The following is a 25,263-nucleotide window of genomic DNA, read 5'->3' on the forward strand; positions in this document are numbered from 1 at the left end:
CCAATGCAATTTGGGGTCGAATACATAAGGCATGAATCTAGTATTCAAATCCTATGAATGTCGAGAGTGTCTAAGTATATATCCATAATTTAAACGAAATATGAAAATGAAATGCATAAATTAAAATTTAGAGGGAATGGTTTGGAAGAGGTTTTTAACCAAAATATACTCAAACTACCAATAGTAGGCGACAAATATGGATAATATTTCAATATGAGACAAGTTTTGAAATTATGTCTTCCTAGGGGGAAATAATGCTTGGGTTCATGATAATCAAATACAAATTATAGTTAATGATTACATAGGTAGGCTAGGTTAGGGGTTCTTGGATTTCTCATGAACTTAAATAAGTCCATTTATCTTTCATACTAAGGTGGGGTTTTGTATAGAGGTTGATTATGCATTCATTCAATAAGGGTAGCATTTTGTTCTTTTGACGTTATGGCCCCAACAACTAAGTCTTGCACATGTATGTTTGAGTTTGCTTACATTATTTATTTTAATTGATGCATCATATACATACTTGGTAGAACCTTTGAATATCATAGTTAAATGCATGAGATTTATAAGATTATGGGTTGGTGCTCTCTGACCTTTATGTCTATGGGTGTCTATCCGGCCCAATGGAATTTGAGGCGTGACATTACCAGTTCTTCCTCCTTAACTATCACCTTCTTATTTTTAACAAAATCTGGGTTATTCTATTCAGGGGATGAGATAGTTATCTCTACCTAGCTAGTCCTTTGACCACATGAGCTCCACCCTTGACAAGTGCTGGCCTTTGGTCTCTCTTCTAACTCTACCCCTAACTCGATGCTTGCTTTAAATCATGGCCTCATCATCTGATGTTAGTTCTACAGCTACTGATTTAGTAGAAAGAGTATTAACCATCTGTGAAATAAGAGCAAAGGAAGTTATATACCAATTTGGATCACTAGATACCATTCAGAATCAAGTACTAGCACTAAAGAAAGAAATAAGTGAAAATTATTTCCTAAAGCCCTGTAGCTTCTTAAAGAAAATACAGATGTCTCCATATTATTCCATAAGACTCTACTAGAACTATTCTTGTATAATGAGATCAATAAACCTATTACTTTGATACCATATTTGTCATGACAGAATTGGTCATAAGTGGAACCCACCCTAATTCTACAATGGGAGAACGAACTAACCTAACCCTTAACCAACTAAATCAGACCTTCAGAAGTCACTTTTATTAAATACTTAACCTTAATCTACTAAAACACAATATTAATCAACCAATTTTAATACTACATTAGTTATTCAAAATCAAAATAGAGTGTAGACATATCTATAATTATTACAACGGCCATGACCTGAAAGTCATCGTACAAAAAATCTAAATAGTATACAAAAACGAAGACTATAATATAACCCAAAATGCTAAATAAGAAATGTCTTATTCTTGAAATAAAGGATATGGATAATTTAAGAATAATCCAATAGGACCTAAATATGATTCTCACCCTTGGGTTGGAGTATGAATCATGTACTATAGTCGAGGTCTCGTCTTAAATATTGGAATATGATCTATACTCAACAAACAGAATTGTACATGTAGTATTAGTACAACAACTAAGTACTGGCAGGAATCATTGATCGACTCAATTTAACACCATACAAATATGCAAGTTAAATGCAAGTGACAACAATAAGGACACAACTTACAATAAATTGACAAACATATATAGTCATAATACTTTATCTTATCAGACTACTTATACAAAAGTACATCAATTACAATTACGTAAATTCTTCAACAATGGTCACCACAACATAGACATACTCAAAGAAAATAATGATTGCATGCATACATAATATACATATATACAAATATCAATAAGGACTCTCAAATATGACCAGTACCATCATGGTCAATTAAGTAACATTATCGGTGTGACACCTAATTTATATAATAGTGTTGATCTGACACCTAATCTATATACCATCTCAATATCATCGCAGAACCATTTGTGAATACATGACACGATCAATAAATCACAAGTAGTCCTGAAAGCAAATCAAAAATACCTAACTCATATATAAGAACAAATTCAAGCAAGTCTTTAATATACTTAAACCATATGCAACCTTGATACCTTCCTCAAAATGAATATAATGCCACAACCTTACCTTTAATTTTCATTTTGGCTCGTTCTTAATCTATAAACAACAAATACATACCTCTTAGTACATTATCTCACCTTTTTAAGTATTAGGAACTCTCATTTATCAAATTAACCTAACAATTAACCCTAGATCATCATGTTAATATTTTATACACTTTAAACTCTTGACTTCTTTGTATTTTAGAATCATTACCAAGAATTATACCATAGAAAGTATTTTCTAAAACTCTAGAACCAACAACGACCAAAAATAACCTAATTCCCCACCAATTTCCATTCATGAATTAGATCTAAACTTTAGTTTCTACCATAATCACAATTCTACTAATTTCTATGAATTTAGAGAATTTATTAAAGTTTTTTTTTAAAAAAACCTTACCTCAAATGATGAAAACCCCTAAAATTGAAAAATTTACCTCTTGCTATGTCCTTGGATAATATTAGATAAATGGAAATGAAAAATGGGTTTTTGAATTTTTAAAACTAAAAATCTGTGTATTAGCCACTGTAGTGGTACCACTGCTGTAGAGGATCTGTCGTTGTAACAGTTCTGAGGCCGGTTGAGGCTACTGATGCCGTGACTCTTCTTCTAAAACATCACTTCTATTGGTACAACAAGTTAAACTAATAAGTTGAGGATTGGTGCTATTTTTATCCATTTCACAACACACTTCCCAAAATTTGATACTACAAACTGACCCTTTTGTTATAATTTCAATAATGGGAGTTTAACTAATCTATTTTTTGCACTAGAAGTTGCTACACCTTCCTAAACATATCCTCTAAAACAAAATATAATAAAAAATACCAACTAACACTCTAATCAGTACTAAATTTCCCTATACCACGACACAATAAAACCTTGCCTAAGACTAGGTTAACCTTAAATTTTCAAATTTCTTTTTTAAGGAAAACTAGGTGAGGGTTTTATTATTTATTTTAGCGTAACAAAAATTTGGATCATTAAATAAAGGACCCTATTGATAATATCAACAATTAATAAAGGAAGTCTATAGAAATGATAAACAAAAAATAATTTATAATGTTTTTCTGAGTGATGATGTTTACTTAGTTCACCACTAAGACAATGCTATTTTTACATAACGTCAATGTTTTCTTAGTTAAGCATTGAGACAATGATGTTTTTTTATTTGGTAAGGCTTGAGACAAACCATTTAAGTTTTTATAGATTAGGATGAATGAGTTGACAAACAATTTTCATTAGAAGAAAATTTTCATAGATTCATTGACAATCATGCTTATGACACTTTTTTTTATGAGAGTGTGAAACTATCTAGTCCTTTTAATATAAAAATTTTTATCTTATATAATCAAGGTATATATTTATAAATGCCTATCATTGTTGATTAAAGACTCTGAATAAAATGTAAATCAAATATAATACAAGTGTAGAATAGTCGATAAATTTGTTATCAATACCTCCAAAAAAATACATTCAGTCCCATAATATCCCCATTACATTCTCAAAAAAACAATACTAATTATAAACCATACAAAAACTTTTTTAGGTCATTATATTTTTCTTCAACCACAACCAACCTCTGTTTATGTTGATCCATCTCTATTTTGGTGTTATTCAATAATCCTTTAAAATAATCTATCTTGTGTTTCAGTTTTAAATGATATCATAGGAATATCCTTATTTTCTCTAGTGTCTCTGAGCCTTTATTTCAAAAATTATGATAGATTGAAATATTGATTTCTTATATTCGGAAGATATCTACTTAAAATATAAGCATCCACTATTATCCTAAATATTCTAACTTCGATTTTTGTTGGTTAGTGTGTCTTTGGGATAACATGATTATTGTAGTAATAAATATAAACCTTTTGGTATTTTTGATATGGCTGATACATTATTTATGTTAAAATAAAAGAGATATGGAGGATTACAACACGGAAGAAGTTCAAAAGGGTCTCATCCATTTTTATAATGGGGGCTGATAGAAATGTCACAGTTGGAGCTCGATACTCTTTGATTGTTATAGCTTGAACATAGAACATGCTAATGGTTTATCATATACTTATTTCATAGTGTATTATATATTACAATGCTCAATGGTAATGACGTAATCCACCGTTGCTAAAAAATACTTAATTATGAGTACATGTATAGAAATTATAAGAATTATATTTGTAAACTTGCGTGGGGCCATGGAAGTTAAAATTATAGAATTTAAAAAGTATTGGTCGAGCTAATGTAATCCAATAATAGTGAGAATATTATGATATAGCGGCATCGCTATCTACCATAATGATATGACGCGACTAGAAACCTCACCTAAGCGAGTTTTTTTATTTTCTTTCCATAAGAATAAACTAAGGACATGGGAGGTATCAAAAAACCCTTAGTTATGTCTCCTATGTATTCGAGCTATGGAAAAAGAAAAATAGGTAGAAAAGGATTCAAACCTATGTTATTAGAGAAATAATGCATCTGTAATCTTTGCACAAGGTTGGGATTCATATTCATTCATCCTTCCTGCAGTTGGTTGGTATCCAAGTAAGCTAGAGTTAAATAAGTAGTGTATATCTGGGTTGAAAAGTATAAATGTGATTTAGATAGATGGGAGATTTCATGATTAGGCCTTCAAACATGGTATTTGGAGGGCTAAAATCGATTAATGTTGGGCCAATGTATGGGAAGGTGGTTGTATAGTTTTTTAATCATGTTATATCATAGTTATTATTATAAATTAGGTGGTAGCATTGTACACTCTATTGGGGTGTTTGTAAATGATGAAATACCAATGATTAGTCTGAACCCTTAAAAGAAGTATTAATAATGTATGGGTAATGGTAATTTTCAAAGGGTCTAGGGTGGTAATAAGTAGAATCCTCTTAGTTGGAAGGTTTGATTTACGTGACATGTTAGGTCCTTAAATATAGAGTAGGTGATGGTTATGCAGTTCAATCTAATTTTTGTTATATATACATGTTAACTATTCCTTAGTATTGCTTGTTGGTGCATGTTTATTTGCGTGTGATCACTTTTTAAATGAACTTATATGTAAGACTTAAGGAATTTGCAAGTTTTGGTTCATATCTTTTTTAATATGATGCTTCCATATTCTATGGTTGATTGTTGAGTTTTTTTGTTATTGGACATTCTCACGATTTATTAGCGGAATAAGGATGATAGAAACTTTTTTCTACTTTTAGGTACATCAACAAAAAATTTCCCCTATAGTTCATGACTAGAGGTGGGCCTAATACTATTGATGTATATGTATAAGGCACAAATGAGAGTGACGGTTCCATGAGTGAATTAGGTAGAATATATATATATTTATAAATATATATAGGTTATTTTATCTTGATGCTTGATGTGACTTGGTTGACTGAACTATTAATTCTTGTTGGTTGGTTGACTTGTACTATTACCATATGTAGTAAAATGGCATAATATGTTCAAGGATAGATGAGTCTTTCTTGTATAAATAGGATCATGGGAAGAAGATTGTAAGTTATCAATTAAGCCTGGGTTAATTACTGGAGACCTTATTGATGACTTAGTTAAGTCGATCGATTGCCTCTATTGATGTTGAGTCTGATTTTATTAGAGTCTTGACATGGTTTATGCTCATCCGAAATGTACTTATTTCTTTATTATTACTCATAGTCCTTGGTGTAAGTCCGAAATTAGTGGTTTAGGGTAGTTGAGTTATAAGGGTAAGAGCGGTACCTTAGAGTCCATAACCAGGGGTTGGCAGTTGATTGTCGGATAGGTTTTAGGAAATAGATAAGTTAAGGATTAGTGATTATTATGTGTACATAATGGTAAAACAGGTGATATGTAGTTCAACAATGTGATGAATAAAAAACTGCATTTTTTTTAAAAATAGTTATGTTATGCTTGTGTAATTCAATTTGGGATGACCGACGATGCTTATCAGTACTTGTTGGTTGTACTGATATTGTTCTTTCTACACCCCTTTTGGGGTATAGTCTTTTGGAGGAAGCACTGTTGCTTTCATGATTAGCATGGATAATGATTTTTTCAATATCTCCCACTCCTTATAATCATGGTTAAATTTCTTTCCAGTCTTACTTTTCCCTTAGGAACTCTTGTACCTATGTGCACTAGAACCTGGGGTAGTTTATACTTTTCGCATTTTTCTTGTCAAACTATTGTAATAAAGATGACATACCATTTAATTAAAGAGTTCTGCTTAACTTCTCAAGGGGGTGGTTAGGTTTTCTCCAATCTAGGAGGATTATAATAAGTGTCACCACGATTCGGTAATTTGGGTAATGACATTGATAATCTATCTTTGTGGTTTATTTTAGACCTTCTCCTTGTACAATCTAAAAGTTCAACAATTTTAAAATTTTCCATGGGGTCTTGCTAATTTTAAAATTTTAGAACATTCAATAGATACTAGACTATGTGAATGGTTTATTATCTATTGATTTAAGACATTCTTGATATAATATATCGACCAATATACTAGACTAGTTTATCAATCGATATGTCTACGATCAACCAGTTGAATGTATGAACAAGTAGTATTATGAATAAAAAAAGGAGAAATTAAATAAAATAAAATTAATGTAGGTCAATTAACTCTATCTAAACATTGTAAAGCTATTTGGCTACATCAATTGTGATTTGATATCACTTTTGCACATGATCAAGTTCTATTTAGGGCATGCAATTGTCCTATACCACTAGAATAATACTAAAAAAAGGTGAAAAATTAAACAAAATTCGAGAAATTAACATCATTTATGCATTGTAAAATAACTTAGTCCTATCATTCGGGAGTCCACAACAATCATACACATGATCAATTGATTATTAGGAAGAGCGATTCTTGTGAGTGATCTTAGGACAAGTATTGTTTCCCAACGAATAGGTTTGTTTTGAGTAATTGGTTCTTCATACTAGTGCTCTTATTTTTACTCATTTGATCATGTGTACAAATGTTGAGCACTCCCATATGATGTCATTTAGTTGTTTTACAATGCTTGGATGATGTTAATTATCCTAATTTATTATATTTCCCAACTTTTCCTAGTCATATACCAATCTTTGTTAATTTACGTTTACCATATACCTATATATCTGATAGCACCCAATCGTACACGCAAGTGTACGTGGTCTGCCAAGTAGTAAAGTGGCCTTCAAGAAATCCGAATATCGATTCCACAGGGACTTGAGTCAACACCTATCCAATTCTAGTTTAACAATTGAGATAAAATAACCAAGAAGAGCCTTGAATAATTGTAGACTAAAAATTAAAGTTAAGAATGCGTAAATAAGGTCTTGAAACAATCAATGGAGTAAATACAAGGGTTAAAGCACTTTGAACAATCATACTATGTTATTGAACTTCATTCGTTAACTTGCTTATCTTGGTTGTTGATTCGTAAGGTTAATTGCATGATCATGGTCTCCCGACCTCTAATTTTTTACTAATATGGACATTACAACTACATTGTTGAGAGGGGATGTAATAACCCAATTAAGTTATTAAAGCTATCATCCTACGTTCGAATCAAGTAAGGAATCAAAGTACATCCTTTTCCTAGACACTAATTTGAATTCCTTATTTTATAAATGAATACAAACCCTACTTTATTTATTCCCACGTTCTATCTCCCTATTTGCTCTGTTAAGATCACAAGGTAAACAATATATGTATTTTATGGTTGATCAATTCATAAAATAATTAAAACAAGAATAAACAAACAACCAATAATGATAAGTGAATTAAATGAAATTAATCCAAAATAATAATAATCAAGTTCTTAGCTTTAACCCCAAAAAGGGAGTTTTTGCCAATAATATTCATAATCACAATCCAAATAATTTAACACATGATATAATATAATTCAAATATAAATAAAAAATGATAAAACCTAATAAAGTGCAGTAGTCTCCACACAATTAATCCACCGTCACACCGCCTTTTCAAGTATTGTCCAAGTCCTCTTTTCACAGCGTGCAATGTGTGTATATATATTATAATAATCCCAATCCTGGTAGGATTAGGATGTTATAGTGTTCCATCTTCCCAAGATACCTAATCACGTGCATGTTGAATTGTATTTATCATATTCTATCAATGTATACGTGGGATTTGACCAAAATTTAAGCGGTGGATTGTAGCCCGCGTTGCGTGCATGAGATCACCGAAATGGTGCCCGCATCGTGGGCATATCACATTCCTACACTAGTATTGAATCTCCAAATATTTTAAAAGTCAAGGTATTACTAAAATAGACCATGAGATGCGGGCAAATCGCGCGCCTCCACTGGAACTGCGTCCAAAATTTTGGCTAAGTCTTTATCGTCCCATCTTTCATCCCTTGTATCATGGTGTATTTCCAGTGGATTTTTAGCCTTTATATCATCAATATATCACCATATTCATCATATTCAGATCACAAAGCTTTATACATAATCAAAAACCACGAATTAGAGATAATAATAACACAATATTCTCAATGACAAATCAAAACAAGAACTAAGATAAGGCTAATTTGCAGTGATCTTCACTTATTGTTCCGATTCTAGACTTAATCCAATTGAACCTTGCACTTTACAAACAAGTTTTTCCATATATAATTACACCATTAAAATAATTTGGAACCTTTTTAAAACCAATAGAATCCCATGAAACCAACTAGACAAGCCCCTAGCTCAAGCTAGTAACACTCGTTTTTCAGGTTGAACTCTAAAGGACACAATTAAGCACAAACTTATTTGGAAAATACGTTGAACACTGTAATCATGTCATAGGACACTTAAATACTTATTTACCTCAATATTAACATATTAAGCACTCAAGTTATCCACAAAACAAGGGGAACTCAAAACAAGGGGAAATAGGATAGAATAATGATACCAAAGTCTATAAAACCACCTCAGATCATCACCCCACACTTAAACCCTTGTTCATCCTCGAACAACTCTTTACACTAAGAATCAATAAATGTGGTGAAGCTACACTTGTACTAACATAAATACACTCAAGCTAGTACTATAATGACAACACTGAATGCAAGTTTCTACGCTAAGCATGTTTTTTACACAATTGAAAGCTCATGAACACTACTCTAAAACATCCTATCCTCAAGAATTTAGTCACCTAGTTGAAAAACTCATGCTTATCATTCAATCAAGGACATCATACAAATCACCCACATTCATCAAACATGTTCCACTCACAACAAGAGAGTTATCCATAATCACTCATATAAGAGTATTTTATAATATAATGGGTACAAGAATCAAAATACACTCACTCTCACAAGGAATGCAGAAGTTACACACAATGAACCATAATTTTTCCCTTAGTGTAGTGCTCCACTAATAAAAAAATGATGAACTTAGGATCAATTAGGTCTTTTCCGGGTTGTAATGTAGGCTAAGGGACAGGTAGGAGCTATTTTTGCAAAGAATAGTGACTATCTTTTCTAAGAACTTTAATTAATAACTTTATGAAATTAAGACCACTCTTCTACAACCAATTTACACCACTTTTATTTACCCATATCTTTTGTTTTCACCCATCTCATTATGTTAAATTAACAACACTATGGCAGGAGTATACCACTCTTTCAATTTTTCCTTTTTTGCACCCATATTACTATACTCACCCCTATGATACTCGCTCTTAACTTAAGCGATTTGTCTTAGTTGAGGTACACTATGTCCAAGAAGGGCCAGGTCCAAAAATGGTTCATTGTAACACATTCGGGCTAAAATTTGGAACTTTTCAAACAATTTTTGCTACTCCCAACCACAAAAATTGCACACTCTAATAACTAGACTTTGGGGCATCAATTTCACTTTTTTCTCCTCTTATTTCTCAAATTCCTTACTTACTCAATTTTGGATTAAAGAGCTTACGAGCTTTTGGATCAAATTAAGGTCCATAAAAGAAGGGATTAGGCTACATATAAGGCTAACAAAGAAAAAGCTAAAGGCTCAACGGGGATGACTAATATTATGCACAAGGCTATGAAAGAAATGCCTAAATCATCTCTAAACTCACATTCTTTATTTCTCTTTACATACATATCGGGCTAGTTCTAGACATCACATGCAACAAGGAATATACAAAACCTCACATGCACATGGCACATGCTCAACTCATAAAGGATCATAATAGACTCTTAACCAAATAATAGCATGAATTCAACTTTAAGCCCTTAAGTACAAGAGTCATAACATGAGCCTAAAAGTCTTAAAAATAGTAATTCCTATAATTCAACATGCTTTTATAACTAAAACGCTTGCACAATGCAATCAAAAACAGCACCAACAAGAATATCTCACTTATTCCTAACATAAAACTTTTTAAATTAAGCCCAAAATTTGAAATTTCCCTACCCATACTTAAAAATCTACTTTGTCTCCAAAGTGACTTTAAAAGTAAGAGATAGAAATACTCCTTCAGGCCACTAGACCTAGCTAGTAGCATCTTAATATATCAAGAAGGTCCGTGGGACCCCACACTCAGTCTGCCATGCTTCTTAGCTCAGGTTTCTGGTACTCAAAATTTCCATCAACCTACGACACAATCAAAACAAAAATTACGTGAAGTAAAAACTAAACATACTAAAATACAACATACCTTGCTTGGGTTGCCTCCCAAGAAGCACCTAATTTAGTATCGCGGCACGACCAAATAAACTTTTTCCTCTATCTTGAGGATATAAATTTCACCCCCAATTTGGTATCCAGCTTTTTGCCTCACTCATAGGGTGGTGGTACAAATATTAAGGAACCGAGTAATGGAATGTGCATGGTAAACCACTCATCCTTGAGGTAAGTTGTGTTTTTATATTGCTTATCCGATGTAAAATCAAGAATATAGGATTCTTGTTCCTCAGCTTCTCACTCTTCCACAACTTTAGATGATTTCACAGATAAAACATAATCTAAACATAATGTATAAAAATGCTTTGGGTGAGGCCCAATCAATCCCACTTCTAAATTTACACTATCAATAACACACTCACTCTCATTCACCTTCTTAATTTAAGTCTCAAGATAAAGATGACAACTTAGTAGTTGCGATTCTTGTGTTTTTCTCAGCCTCTATGGGGATGGTGGTGGTGGTATTTCCTGAACCTATTCAACAACTTCATGTTTTAAGTACTCAGAATTCCTTAAATTATTAGCAACTTTGTTTGCAACAGGTTGGGAAGTTAATTCTGCAGTTGTCTATTCAGCATTGCCCACAAACATGATTGAATTACGATTAAAAATACACATATATGTGGAGTGATACATATTGACATAATCCATTTACCAACTCGTGGTCTACTGGACAGGTTGCAAACAAGTAAATCCCCTCCAAACACTTGGATCAAAATCAGGAAAAGCCTCATGGTGGGGTCCTCCACAAAAATCACAAGAATCATCATCCCTCAAAAATCATCTATCCAAGGCTGATATCTCAAGAAGAGAGTCAGAAAAATAGAATTAAAGAAAAATAAAAAGAAACTAAAAAAAACAAAAACTATTTACTACTTAATATAGAAAAACTAATATAAGATTGTTGCTTATTTATAACTCCCCGGTAATAGCGTCAAAAACTTAACAATGCCCAAGTGCACACACAAGTTTACGTGGTCTCCCAAGTATTAAAGATTCCTTCAATAAAGACAAATATCAATTCAATAGGGACTTGTATCGACAACTATCCAAGTCTAGTTTAACAATTGAGGTACAGTAATCTAGAAGAGTGTCGAATAATTGTAAACTAAAAATTAACGTAAAGAATGCGTAAATAAAGTCTTGAAACAATCAATAGAGTAAAGCCCAGGGTTAAAGAACTTTGAACAATCATACTCTGTTATTGAACTTCATTCGTTAACTTGCTTATCTTGGTTATTGATTCATATGATTAATTGTATGATCATGGCCTCCCAACCTTTAATCTCTTACCTAATATGGACATTACAACTACATAGTTGAGAGGGGGTGTAATAATCCAATTAGGTTATTAAAGCTATCATCCTACGTTCGAATCAAGTAAGGCATCTAAGTACATCCCTATCCTAGACACAAATTTGAATTCCTTATTTTATAAAAGAATACAAACCCTACTTTATTTATTCCCACATTCTATCTCCCTATTCCCTCTCCCAAGATGAAAAAAGTCAACAATATATTTATTTTATAAAATTACCTCAGATCAATGTCTATTACAAAGTAAAAATATATCTATACATTAGATTATGAGAAGTCTATCATAGATCATATGAATATATTAAGAATTAACAATATGACTAGAAATGGAAAAATAAATTAAGTTAAATTAAATTATGGTAAATAACATCATTTAAAAATTCTAGAACAACTAAATCACATCATATGAGAGTCCAAAACAATTGAACACATTATAAAATGGGTATAAGTAAGAGCAATGATAATAAAAAATACTTAGAAAAACATTATGCTTTGAAAAAAAAATATTGTCCTCGAACATTACTTGTCCTAAGACCACTCACAAACATCACTCTTTCTTATACTCATTTGATTATGTGTACAATTATTATGGTCTCTTAATGTTATGATTAAGTTATTTTACGATGCTTGAATAATGTTAATTCCCCTAATTTTATTTAATTCCCCCTATTCGTTATTTTAGTTATTTAAGATAATTAACTACCCTAATAATCATTTAGGATAATCATTTGATTGGGCCCTATTGTAATATTTCTTAGGGAAGAGATAAAGCTTGGTGGATACCTAGTAGCACTAGGAGTTCAAAGTAGGTTCTAATTCTCTAAGATATAGTAAAAAGGAATACCTTGTAATGTATCTTTCCTTTTATGGAGGATGTTTTACAAGAATTTTTATAGGAGAGATTTTAGATTAGAAGAGAAATATCTGATTCTTTGTTATGTTGTTAACGTAATGACATTTTACGAGAATATTTTATTCATTGTCCAGACTCCGTTTATGTGTGAAAGTTTTTACAAAAAATGAGGGTTTAAATTTCCCTTTGGTTTAGATTAAATTTTTTTTTTTGAGGAATGGAGGAATGTTGAATATTGTGCTAAGCTTAATCCTATTTACAAAGTAGTTCCAACTTTTATAATATGACAAGTTTGGAAAAGAAGGAAGGTCATTAATCATGGGAGAAAGATGAGTAAGCAGGCTATGGTCATGGAGATACATCAAAATATATACTTTTTTACCAAGTATGAATAACCTTGGCTAAAAGATTTACCTAAGAATTAGCCTCTTATTGTCAAGTTCGTAGAGGGTTATTCTACTTTGGTTAGCTATAAAGTAGTTAGATCTATTTAATCCTACTAGGGGTAATTATTAAGTCAATACTTATGGTTCAGGTATGGAATCCATGGCATTCTGAGTAAGAAATAGGAAAGGGGATTTTATCTATGCCAACACTAGGATTCTGCAAGATGTTAATGTTTTTGACAGTGAAATTAAAGAAATCAAAATAGGATTAAATTATTGTTAGCAGAATAATCCATTAATTATTAAAACTAACTCTCTTACAACTCAGAAGGTGTTGAATAGAATTTGGGAGGCTTCATGGTTGATTTCTCTAGCCGTAAAATACATCAATGATCAGATGAAAATTAATAATATAAAGGTGTTGCACACATTAAAGAAGGAAATTATTTGGCAAATTTTTATTAGCTAAGTTGTTTATTTTGAAGGTACATGTGAGACCCCATACAATTTTGATCATTTTAATTTTGACCTTCCCACGTGAATAATATAGATTTTTTACTTGAGTTGTGTTTAAGGATGTTAAAAGGGTAATTTGGAAAAGTTTTGAAATTTTTGAAAAGTGTTTGGGGTGATTTGAGACCCTGACGCAATTATGGTCCACGACATTACCGTGTCACAGAGGTCACCCTCCACAATATTGGTGTGGCATGGAGGATAACCTCCATGATAATGGTGTGCCATGCCAGTGTGTAAATTTCATCTTGTATCATTTTTTTTCACTTGGGTTGGTTTGACCATTAAACATTAAATAAGCCTCTTTTCTTGAGTTTTCAAAGATCAAAATCATCCATTCTTTTTAAACTCAAAAACATTCAAGGGTTTCGAAGGGAATTCATCACTTAGGCTCTAAACTTCAAATTAACTTAAATTTTTTGTGGGTTTTAGACATGTTTATCTTCCCTAAACTTGAATTATACATTATGGAATAACTTGAATGGATTTTATTTTATTTAATCATGTTTCTCTTCCTATTATGGCTTAAGTTTTCCCTTAATTTTTCCTTAGTTCAGGTGTCTATCACACACTAGGGCCCTTTCAATAGGAGGAGCTAAACCCATATAACCCATGGGTACCCTTCGTATTAATTAAGCTAAATATTGTAGGTTAATGATTTTAAAACTCCCATAATCATTACCCTTACCCTATCTCGATATCTTATATATATGTATAAATGAATTTATGCATGTGGTTCTGACTGATTTTGAACATTGCATTATTTTATAACTTTTCTTGAGTGACATGTAGTTATGTGCCACTGACCACCCTAGGACACTATATCATTTCATTAACAAGGGTCTAAAGATATTTGTATTTCTCCTGTGTAACATTATGAGGATTAACACGTCTATCGAGCTGCTGTGAAATGGTGAGCCTCAATTTTTTAGAAGACCTTATTATTTTATTGTTCTTTCTTTATTTACTTAGTACTTATGGATTCTTTTTGGTCATAATCAGAGATATGTCCTGACTTAGATGTTATTTTGGTTTAGAGGCTTCCATGGACAGATGTTTGTTGGTTATTATTTTGACACTTAGCTTTTTTGAGCTATCTATTCATCTTTTTATTACTGCTTAATTAGATTTCACATTATTAATATCTTTATGCTCATGAGGTTTGGCAATGGGCGTTATCTCTGGTCCATGGTGGGCTTGAGATACCCATCACGGTCAGGCCCTAGTCGGGTCATGACAAGTTTGGTATCAAAGCATGGTTTTGAGTTATAGGGTGTCCATAAAGCCTTATCGATTAGAGTCTTTTTTATGGGTGTGTAGCAGACCACACTTATAAACAGGAGGCTACAAGGCAATTAGGAATACTTTCCATTTTTGTGTTTTAGTTTGGGTTATAGAGTTTAGTATTATCAAACTGCTCTAACTTATGAATTCCTCATATTTCAGATCATGCTTCTCCGATGATCAGAAATTTGTTAAAATTTTGATGGGAACTCTATCCTACCAGAGACAATGTGGAGGGTACTTGCCTTATGTATGGAGTACAGAAATAGTCTAGGGTCCCCGCTCCAAATTATGCCACCATACATGGAGTTCCACATGTCCCCACTAGTCCTCCTTGGGCTTCTCAAGGTAGTGATGCTTATGATCAATATGTGGTATTCCACTGGTCTATTCATTTTTTTACTCAGTTGGTGACATCTTAGTCTCATTAGTCAGATTATGTTTGTTTAGTTAATCCTTCATCTGAGGTCACTCGAGTTGGCCAGTTTATGAGGTTGAATCCCCTAACCTTTACAATCTCTAAGGTAGAGAAGGATCCTTAAGGGTTTGTGGATGAGATGAAGAAGATATTTAGAGTGAGGCATTCTACTAATTTTAAAGGTGTATAGATTGCTGCATATTAGGTAAAAGATATAGCTTATCAGGGGTATGAGTAGTGAGAGAAGTTGAGGGGTGATGTTGTGGAGCTGACATTTTGGGATAAGTTTTCGGGTGCCTTTCTTGACAATTTATTTTCTCAGGAGTTGAGGGAAGCGAAGGTTGAGAAGTTTGTGAACTTATGCTTTCTTTTTTGCCATTTTTTCATCTGTGAATTGTTAATCAACCCATCCGTACACTCTATCCGATCGAATATTTCTTACACACATGAGTTTTATACAAGGTATTGAACTTATGAATCTATTTTCTTTGTGATTTTGTGGTTAGTCTTTGAATCTAGAAAGAATACAGAAATAGGCAAAGAATTCACTTCGAATGAAGAAATTGAGAATATTGTTTCCTAATATCTCAATTGGTAAAATTCAAAATCAAGTGTATCCTTTTGATGAATAACCGAAAGAACCACTTTATGTAATGAATATTGTTTAGGTTTTGAGAAGAAAGAGCTCCCTTGTCCGCTGCTCTACTTTAAAGTAGGGAAAGATAAGTGTGAAAAGTATGTCTTGAAATTTCAATGGTTGTCTCATTATGCTCCTGAGTTAGTGTCTATCCATCGATCTAAAATGAGAAAGTTTGCTTCTAGGTTGTCCCATGACTTGGTATTGGAGTGTAAGTCTAGAATATTGAACAATGATATAGACATCTCTAAACTTGTGGTTTATATAAAATATGTGGAAGATCAGAAAAGGAAGCAGGCAAAAATTAGAGAGAGGCACAATAAGAAGTTTAGATATTTAGAGCAGGGTAGGTATTAGTAGAATAGTGGGAGACATAGTTGACAGTGGGCCAGGAAGAAAAAATGGGGAAATTCTTATTATTCAGCTAGTTCTCCTTATCTTAAGTTATCTGACGATTGTCGTTCTTAAGCAAGAAGTGGTCCTAAGGTACAGGGTGCCCAGTCTCAGGCTAGTAGAGCTTAGTTAGCCCCATCTTATCCTCCTTGTTATTTTTATAGGAAGCTTTATCGTGGTTATTTTATGAGGGGAGGAATCAATGTTATAATTTCGTCAGTTGGGTCACATACTGTAAGATTGCCCTTTATCTAGGGTTGATTCTGGGTTAATAGAGTTTCGGTTGCCATATCTTTAGCCCCCATGACAAAAGACACTGCTTCTGGTACCGACACTAGCTGGAATCATCTTTATGCACTTTTTACTTTCTAGGAATCTGATGCATCCCTAGATATTTTCCTTGGTATGTTACAACTCTTCTCCCGTGATATTAACTATTTTCTTGATACAAGCTCTACCCTTTTTTATGTGACCTTATATATGGTGTGCATTTTGAATTTGGTGCTGAAAGTATTTCCAACCCCATTTAGTGTCGACTCTGATGGATGATTGTATTATTGCTAGAAAAATCTATAGAGGTTGTGTGGTGTCAATATTTCGTAGGGAGATATTGGTGGAATCGGTAGAGCTGGATATGGTGGATTTTGATGTTATCATGGGGATGGATTATTTTCACTTGTGCTATGCTTCTGTGAATTTTAGGACTGAAAGGCTAGTTTTCATTTTCTTAATAAGCCAGTGGTAGAATAAGAAGAGAGTTCGTTAGTTCCTGAAGGAAGGTTTACTTCTTATCTTAGAGCTTAAAAATTAATTTCAAGAGGGTTTTAATATCATCTAGTTTTTTTAAGGATTCTGACTCTAAAGTCCTTCTTTGTAATTTTTTCCTTTGATCAGTATATTTCATGAAGTGTTTCTCGATGATCTTTTCTAGAATTCCTCCCGATAAGGAAATAGATTTTGGGATTGATCTTCTATCGGATACTCATCCTATTTCCAGTTCACCTTATAGAATGACTTAAGACTGAATTAAAGGAGATAAAGAAGTAGTTAAAAGATCTTCTTGATTAAGGGTTTATTCTTCCTAGAATTTCTTCATATAGTGCTCTTGTACTTTTTATGCAAAATAAATATGGCTTGCTTTGGATATGTATAAATTATCATCATTTGAATAAGGTGAAAGGGAAGAATAAGTACCCTATTCCTCGGATTGATAACCTTTTTGATCAGCTTTAGGGTGCTAGGTGTTTTTCTAAGATTGATCTTTGTTTAGATTTTCATCAGTTGATGATTAGGGAGGTTGATATTCTTAAGACTTCTTTACGAACACGGTATGGTCACTATGAGGTTTAGGTGATGTCATTTGGGATGACTAATGCTCTGGCTTCTTTCATGGATCTTATGAATTGGATTGTCAAGAAATTTTTGTACTTATTCGTGATAGTTTTCATTGATGGTTTATTGGTGTATTCTAATACTGAGGAGAATCATGCCAATCACCCCCGAATCATGTTACAGATTCTTAAGGAGTAGAAGTTGTATGCTAAATTTTCTATGTGTGAGTTTTGGCTGAATGCTGTGACTTTTCTGGAGCATGTTGTTTCTTGTGAAGGGAAACTATCTCTTACAATTTAGAAGTTGTTAAATGGAATTTAGGAGGTTCCGTGGTTGATTGTTCTAGATGTCAGATAGATCAAATATTAGATGCATATTAATAATGTTAAGGAGTTGCACACATTAAGAGAAAGAAATTATTTGGTATATTTTTTACTAACTATGTTGTTTATTTTGAGAGTAAATGTGAGACCCCATAAAATTTTGATCATTTTATTTTTTACCTTTTTATGTGTGTAATATCAATTTTAGACTCGAATTGTATTTAGGGATGCTAAAAGGGTAATTTGGGAAAAATTTTGAATTTATGGAAGGGTTTTAGGGTTATTTTGGGACCTCAAGGTAGTGAGGGTCTGTGAAATTATCGTGTCACGGAGGTTACTGAAACACCTAGGCTTTGGACCTTAGGAAAATTCTACTTAATGGTGCATTCTGACCATGATTAGTTTAGGTGTGTCACTCGTACCATTGTGTACGAGTCATATCCTCTCTCACCTCCCCTCTCGTACCTTGAGTAGCCTAGGACGGTAACATACCATCCACAATATGACTTGGCCTCCCCTTAGACGTACACTAAGGTACGAGTCGTAAGGTGCTTGACACTTGATCAAAAGTGGACTGTGTTTGCTGCCAAAGTCTATGCTTTAATAATGACAAACTAACAAGAGGATCTTCGTAGGACATTGTAGATTATTGATAAAGGAAGACGACTACAAGAATGGAAGGACATCAACTTATGATCCATGGTATCAAAGAAAATAGATCAGAATGAAGACAAATAAAAGGAGAGTTTCAGTCCCACAAGTCTTGGCAAATCAAATCAATCACGAAGAATCTCTGGCCCAAAAGTCATGATTAATCAGATCAATAACGACTAAAGAAAAAAACAAAAGATCACAATCACATTTGGAAAAGCATCAATCTATACAAGACCAAAAGGGAAATTAGATCATGGACATATCTGATATGGACGTGATCCAAAGATGTAAATGGACATATATGATATGGACCACTCAAATGGCTGCATTCCTCAATCAATGAATCATTTTAAATCCTTGTTTGAGAAGAAAAATCTTGGGTTTATTTATAAAGAGTAGCTGCTGAAGACTATAAAGAAGAAGACTGAAGATGGACACAGGTTAGGCAACTTCAAGGAGAAAATTCAAAGTTTCACAATCTTAGTCTCACAAGGCTTTGTAACTTTTAGTATACAATTGTTATATAAAGAGTAAGATCGACTCAACTTTGTAACATCAACTGAAATTGTGTCATAAGATCTGAAGAGCAAAATAAGTCTTCAAAAATTGTTTTCTCTCATTATACTAGAGTTTGACATGGAACGATCTAAGGAAACTTTGAAACCCAAGGAGACTAGAAGTAGGAACCACATTGATCTGCAGGCGAGTCGACTGTGAGGAGTCAGTAGTTGACTCACAAAAAAATTTAAATTCATCCCCTCCTGAATTTCAATTGGTATCAGAGCAGGTCTCACCAACAGCATTACTTAACCATAAGTGAGCAAAGATCAAATAGCTAGTTATCAAATCTCCGGTGCTCTTCTTCAAGATGGTCATTCCTTTACAAGACCACCATACTTTAATGGACAGTATTACTCCTATTAGAAAAATAGGTTGAGAATCTTTGTCCAATAAGATGACTTCCAACCATGGGTTGATATCACGAAGGTCCAAAGTTGATTCTAAGACATAAGGAGAAGTCAAAGGACAAAGACAAACAATCTATTAGTTTTGACATAGATGATCTTGAATACTTCGAGGTCACCAAAGAACAACAAGAGGTAATTCAAAATAATGCACACGCTATAATTTTGCTTCTTTGTGCAATTAGTGAAGAAGAAGATGATAAGATAAAAACCTGCGAGACTACAAAAGAAATATGGGTCAAATTAGAGGTGACCTATGAAGGAACCACCAAAGTCAAGAAGTCAAAATTGTTGCCCTAGTCAATGAATACGAGCTGTTCAAAATGGAAAAGAATGAAGAATTGAAACAATATATGTCAGATTCAGTAAAATTGTATACAAACTAAATTTGCTAGGGATGATCTATCCACACATCCTACAAGTCCAAAAGCTGGTCCAAAGTCTTTCAAATATTTTGAAAACCAAGGATACCATTCTGGAAGACGGAGATCTTCACAAAATGGAATATGATGAACTACAAGATAACCTTATTGCATTTAAAAAATTATATTAATAGGTACCACAAGGAGGTAAAAAAGAAACTAGTAGCCATCAATGCTTCTCTAACCAAAGAAGTGGACATTTTTGAAGATGCTAATAGCGAAGAAAAGATCCTCATTAACCATGGAGTAAGGAAGATCATGAGACATAGACAATAAAGATCCTAAGGAGAAAAAAATAATGACTCCACTAGAAATGATGATCACTGCTATCAGTATAGAAGGCCTATCCACTTCAAACAAAACTGTCTAGAATTAAGAAGAAAACATCTAGGAAGAATCAAAATTTTAGAGCCTGGAATGATGAGGATGAAATTGAAGAAGAAATAGAAGCTGCCAATATATGCTTCATGACAATAGGTGAATCTAGTAAGGTAAGACAACACGACTGTCATAACTGTAATATCCTTGAATCCAACTTGGATATGATGACCAATGAGCTTTAAAAAGTCATAGATAAATATAACAAACTATCTCAAGAGAAGAAAAGTTGTAAAGCATGATTTAAATGAAAACTCGAAGAGGAACAAAGAAACTGGCAAATAGAAATTAAAGCATATGAAATTGAAATTTACCTATGATACAAGCACAATGAGCATCAAGATCACAAGGTATTGTCTAAGGGTTAAGGCATCAAAATTGGCAAGCAATTGAAGACTTTTGGAGTATTTTGAAGCCTTGGTCAAGAGAAGGAAGGAGGGGAACTTATACACTTCATAGGCGCCTCAAGTAAAGAACAATGAAGACATTTTACACTCCAAATATACACTCTATAGGCTCCCATTTCTAAGCCCTCATTAAAGGCATTTTTGTTATTTGGCATGTAATAGTATAAATAGACCTTTTTACTTCTCTTTTCATTAGACTTTGATGAAATTGGATATTACTCTTATATTGTAGTTTTTAGTCTCTAGTTTTAGCTCTTAGAATCTATAAGTGGTCCAAGATCATTTGAAGTTAAGGTTTTATTTGTTTGGGATAATTTGGCAAGAAAAGCTGGTGCTTGGGGAAGGTGACCCCCTTTGTGTCTACCTAAAAGAGTGGTTTGAACTTTCATTTGTGAGGTATGATTGGAGATTTGATACATATCGTTTTGTTAATCATCTAGTGGAAGTAAGGTTCACTCTACTATCTTTACATTTATGCAATCTTTCTTCTTCATCTCCTTTCTAAGTGTTGTTTTCTCTTTGTGTGCTTGCTGATTTTAGCATACCTAGTGTCAATTTCATGTTTTAGCCTTTCTTTAGGCTATCATTTTGTATCAAAGGCTTGGTTAGGGTTGTTCCGACATCCCTAAATCTTGTTTTTTGTGTCCTTATCAAGAAAATCTCACAAAAAAGTCAAAATATCCAAAAATATCAAAAAAACTGTGTGTTGTCTTGTTCCTTTTGCTAGATCCATGAGTTACAAGTTAGATCTACTGAATTTTTGTGTTTTGTTGGTTTCAAGTGTTAGACTCTTGTTCTCTAGCACTTAAAGTTTCTAGATCTAAGTTTGAAACAAGATTTGGTTGTGTTTGAGCTATGATCCACCATTGTTGTGGCGTTTGAAGCCTTTGTTAAGAGGGTAACGTGTGAATTTTGGTATTGTGGATTATTTGTGGCTGATTTATTGATATTTGAGCTTCTCTTGTCAAAGGAAATCTATATCTAAAAGAAAAATTGAATTTAGGGTTCATTTGCCTAGTGGTCAAATCTTGGTCAACTTTTGAATATTCATATTGTTCTTCATCATCTTCAAAACTTGTTGAAGAAGAATATTCAAAGTCCAAGTTTGATCCAGAAAAAGAAAGAAAGAGAAGGTGAAAGTTTTTTGTACAAAGAATATTCCCTAGCATATTCACAATCTTCCAAAAGAAGAGGGGACAAAGGGAATATCAATGTAAAATTGAAAGAACAAGGGGGGACCAATCCATTTTGAAATCATTTGAAGCTCCAAAAGGGCTCCAAACCTTCAATTTTCCCTCCCAAATGAAATTTCTTCTTCTCTTAAGTGTGTTTTGCCGAAATAAGTGAATTGAGATTTGAAAATTTTGAAAAGTGACATCCAATTACAAGATGCCACGTCATCACTTTGGTGACCAACCGAATTGAGTTCAACTTTAGATTTCCTAGTTTCTAATTGTTGTTTCTAGTTTCAATTTTGTGTGTTCTATCACTAATTAGTGAGCTAATAAGTACCTACTAGTTTTGTAATTAGATTAGAGTTCGTTGTTTCGTGTCTTCAGTTTTTGTGTGCTTTTTTTATTTTAATTCATAGTGTTTTGTGGGTTCAAGTCCGTGCATCACTTTATTTGAGTCATTTAAAAAAAAATATCAATTCCGGACCAAAGCTTCTCACCACTCATTTAACTTTGTAAGTATTGCCAATTATTCAACACTTGTGAAGCCAAGTGTGAGCTGAGGTTGAGTAAGAGTGTGGTGAGGCCTTCTTGAACTAACTTATTTGTTTGTTTTGTAGGTTTTCTCCTTTTTGGTTTTCGCACTTTTTAGGTATATTTTCCATGAAATCCAAAGATACTACTTCCCAACCTTTGGAAAATGATGCTATTGGAGCCTTGATAGCTCGAATTGATGCCTTGGGTCGAAAAATAAAAGAAGGTAATGATGCCTTGAGGAGTGAAATTACATTCTTGAAGGGTGGTGTGTGTAGAATGAAAATTGGGGTTGATAGACTATGTGATAGACTATGCCCACAAAACCCTCCACAATTGAACGAAGTGCAACAAAAGGGACTTGGTAGTCAAATGCTACCTCAAACTCTGAAGTACCAAGTTCGAAACTCACTTGACCAAAGGCCTTACCCTTCGCAAGTCCAAACACCTCAAGTCCCAAAATCCTACACTTCACAAAATCCAATGCCTCCCGACCACAAGTTAGAATCTGAAGAGAATGAAACCAAGACTCAAGAAGGAGAGAAACTTTATGTTAATATGCAAGAATAGTGTGAAGAAAAGAAGGAAAGGGAAAATAAAACCATGGTAGTGAAGTTGGAAAGGAAAAAGAATGATTGATTATGGATCTTTTCCACAAAGAATCCTTGATAATCACTAACCCAAATGCTAGAATTTTGCCTAGCATTGATTCTTCATATGTGCAGGTACAAGAAGATATAATTTCAAGGGAGAATCCAAAAGAAGTCCCTCCCAAACATGTTGGTTTTCCAAGTGTACTCTTGGGCGAATGTTCGAGGCAAGTGGGCTGCCATAGTACAACCCAAGGTAAAATTTGTACCCTCTATCTGAACTCAAGTCTACAATGTTGTGATGTGGCTATTAGTAGCCAAGCTGATGTAAATTCGGGTTTCCCTAGTGTAGAGAAGCATGAATCTTTCATTGGTAGTACTATTATTGTGTGTAATGCTAAATTTGTTTTTAAGGGTGGTTCACTTCTTGATTATGTGAGTAATGAGATTAAAGATATTCAAGTTGATTCTCATTCTTGTAATGGTGATCATGTGTATGGAGAGATTATGGATGATGATGTGTTTGTTGCTAAGGGAGACGTACTAGGTCATAAGTCCTTATCCTTGTGTGCTAGTCTTCCCATAAGAAAAAATGCTTGGGGTGAGTGTGATAACCTAGTAGATGGAATGAGTAGTTTCGGTTTATTCCCTTGGCCACTTCACTCATTTGATGCCGGTGTACTAGTGGGGCGGGGAAGGGATTATTTTTGCTTGTGGTTGTTTTCCCTTGATGTTTGTGATGCACATACTAATTGTTTCATGGACAAAATAAGGGACTGCTGGTTGTATTTCAAATATGTACCCCCTTGGCATGGTAATCTAGTGAAAGGGATGCTTTACCATGGCCTAGGCCCTTGCTTACTATCTCTCTTTGACCCCGGAATATTTTTGAGATGTGAAGATTATAGTTACTGGTCGTACTAACTTATTTTTTATATTGGTGGTATTCATGTCTTTGGTATACTTTATGCCAAGCTTTTTATGTCAAAAACCAAGGATATGTGGATATATGTCAAGTGTGAACAACCATGGGTTGATGATATAAGTGTCGTACTAATACTAACCCTCCTACTAAGAGGATTTTGTGTTTGTTTTGCCCTCTCTTTTGTTTTTGTAAGATCTGAATTTGAGGACAAATTCCTTCAAGATGGTGAGGATGTTACCAACACAATGAGCATCAAGAGCACAAGGTACTGTCTAAGGGTTAAGGCTTCGGAATTGGCAAGCAATTGAAGACTTTTGGAGTATTTTGAAGCTTTGGTCAAGAGAAGGAAGGAGGGGAACTTATACACTTCATAGGCGCCTCAAGTAAAGGACAATGAAGACATTTTATACTCAAAATACACACTCCATAGGTGCCCATTTCTAAGCCCTCATGAAGGGCATTTTTGTCATTTGGCATGTAATAGTATAAATAGACCATTTTACTTCTCTTTTCATTAGACTTTGATGAAATTGGATATCACTCTTATATTGTAGTTTTTAGTCTCTAGTTTTAGCTCTTAGAATCCGAAAGTGGTCCAAGAACATTTGAAGTTAGAGTTTCACCTGTTTTGGATAATTTAGCAAGAAAGGTGTACTTAAGGAAGAGTGTTTCCTTTGGATCACCTAAGATGAAGGTTTGAACTCTTATTTGTGAGGTGTGTTGAATATTTTGAAAAATCTTATAGTTCTAATCATTGAATAGGAGTATGGGTATTTCTATCTATCCTTTTATTTCAAGCATTCTTCTTTTTCATCTCCATTCTATGTGTTGTTTTCTATTTATTTGATTGCTGGAAGTTGCATCTTAGTTGCCAATTCCATGTGTTTGGTAGTCTTTAGGATATCAACCTACTTCATAAAGAGCTTGATGATTCAAAAATAAAACTAAACAGTTTTAAGACATCCCCAAGCC

Source organism: Capsicum annuum, chromosome 3 (assembly GCF_002878395.1).
Source record: "Capsicum annuum cultivar UCD-10X-F1 chromosome 3, UCD10Xv1.1, whole genome shotgun sequence".
Lineage (NCBI taxonomy): Eukaryota > Viridiplantae > Streptophyta > Magnoliopsida > Solanales > Solanaceae > Capsicum > Capsicum annuum.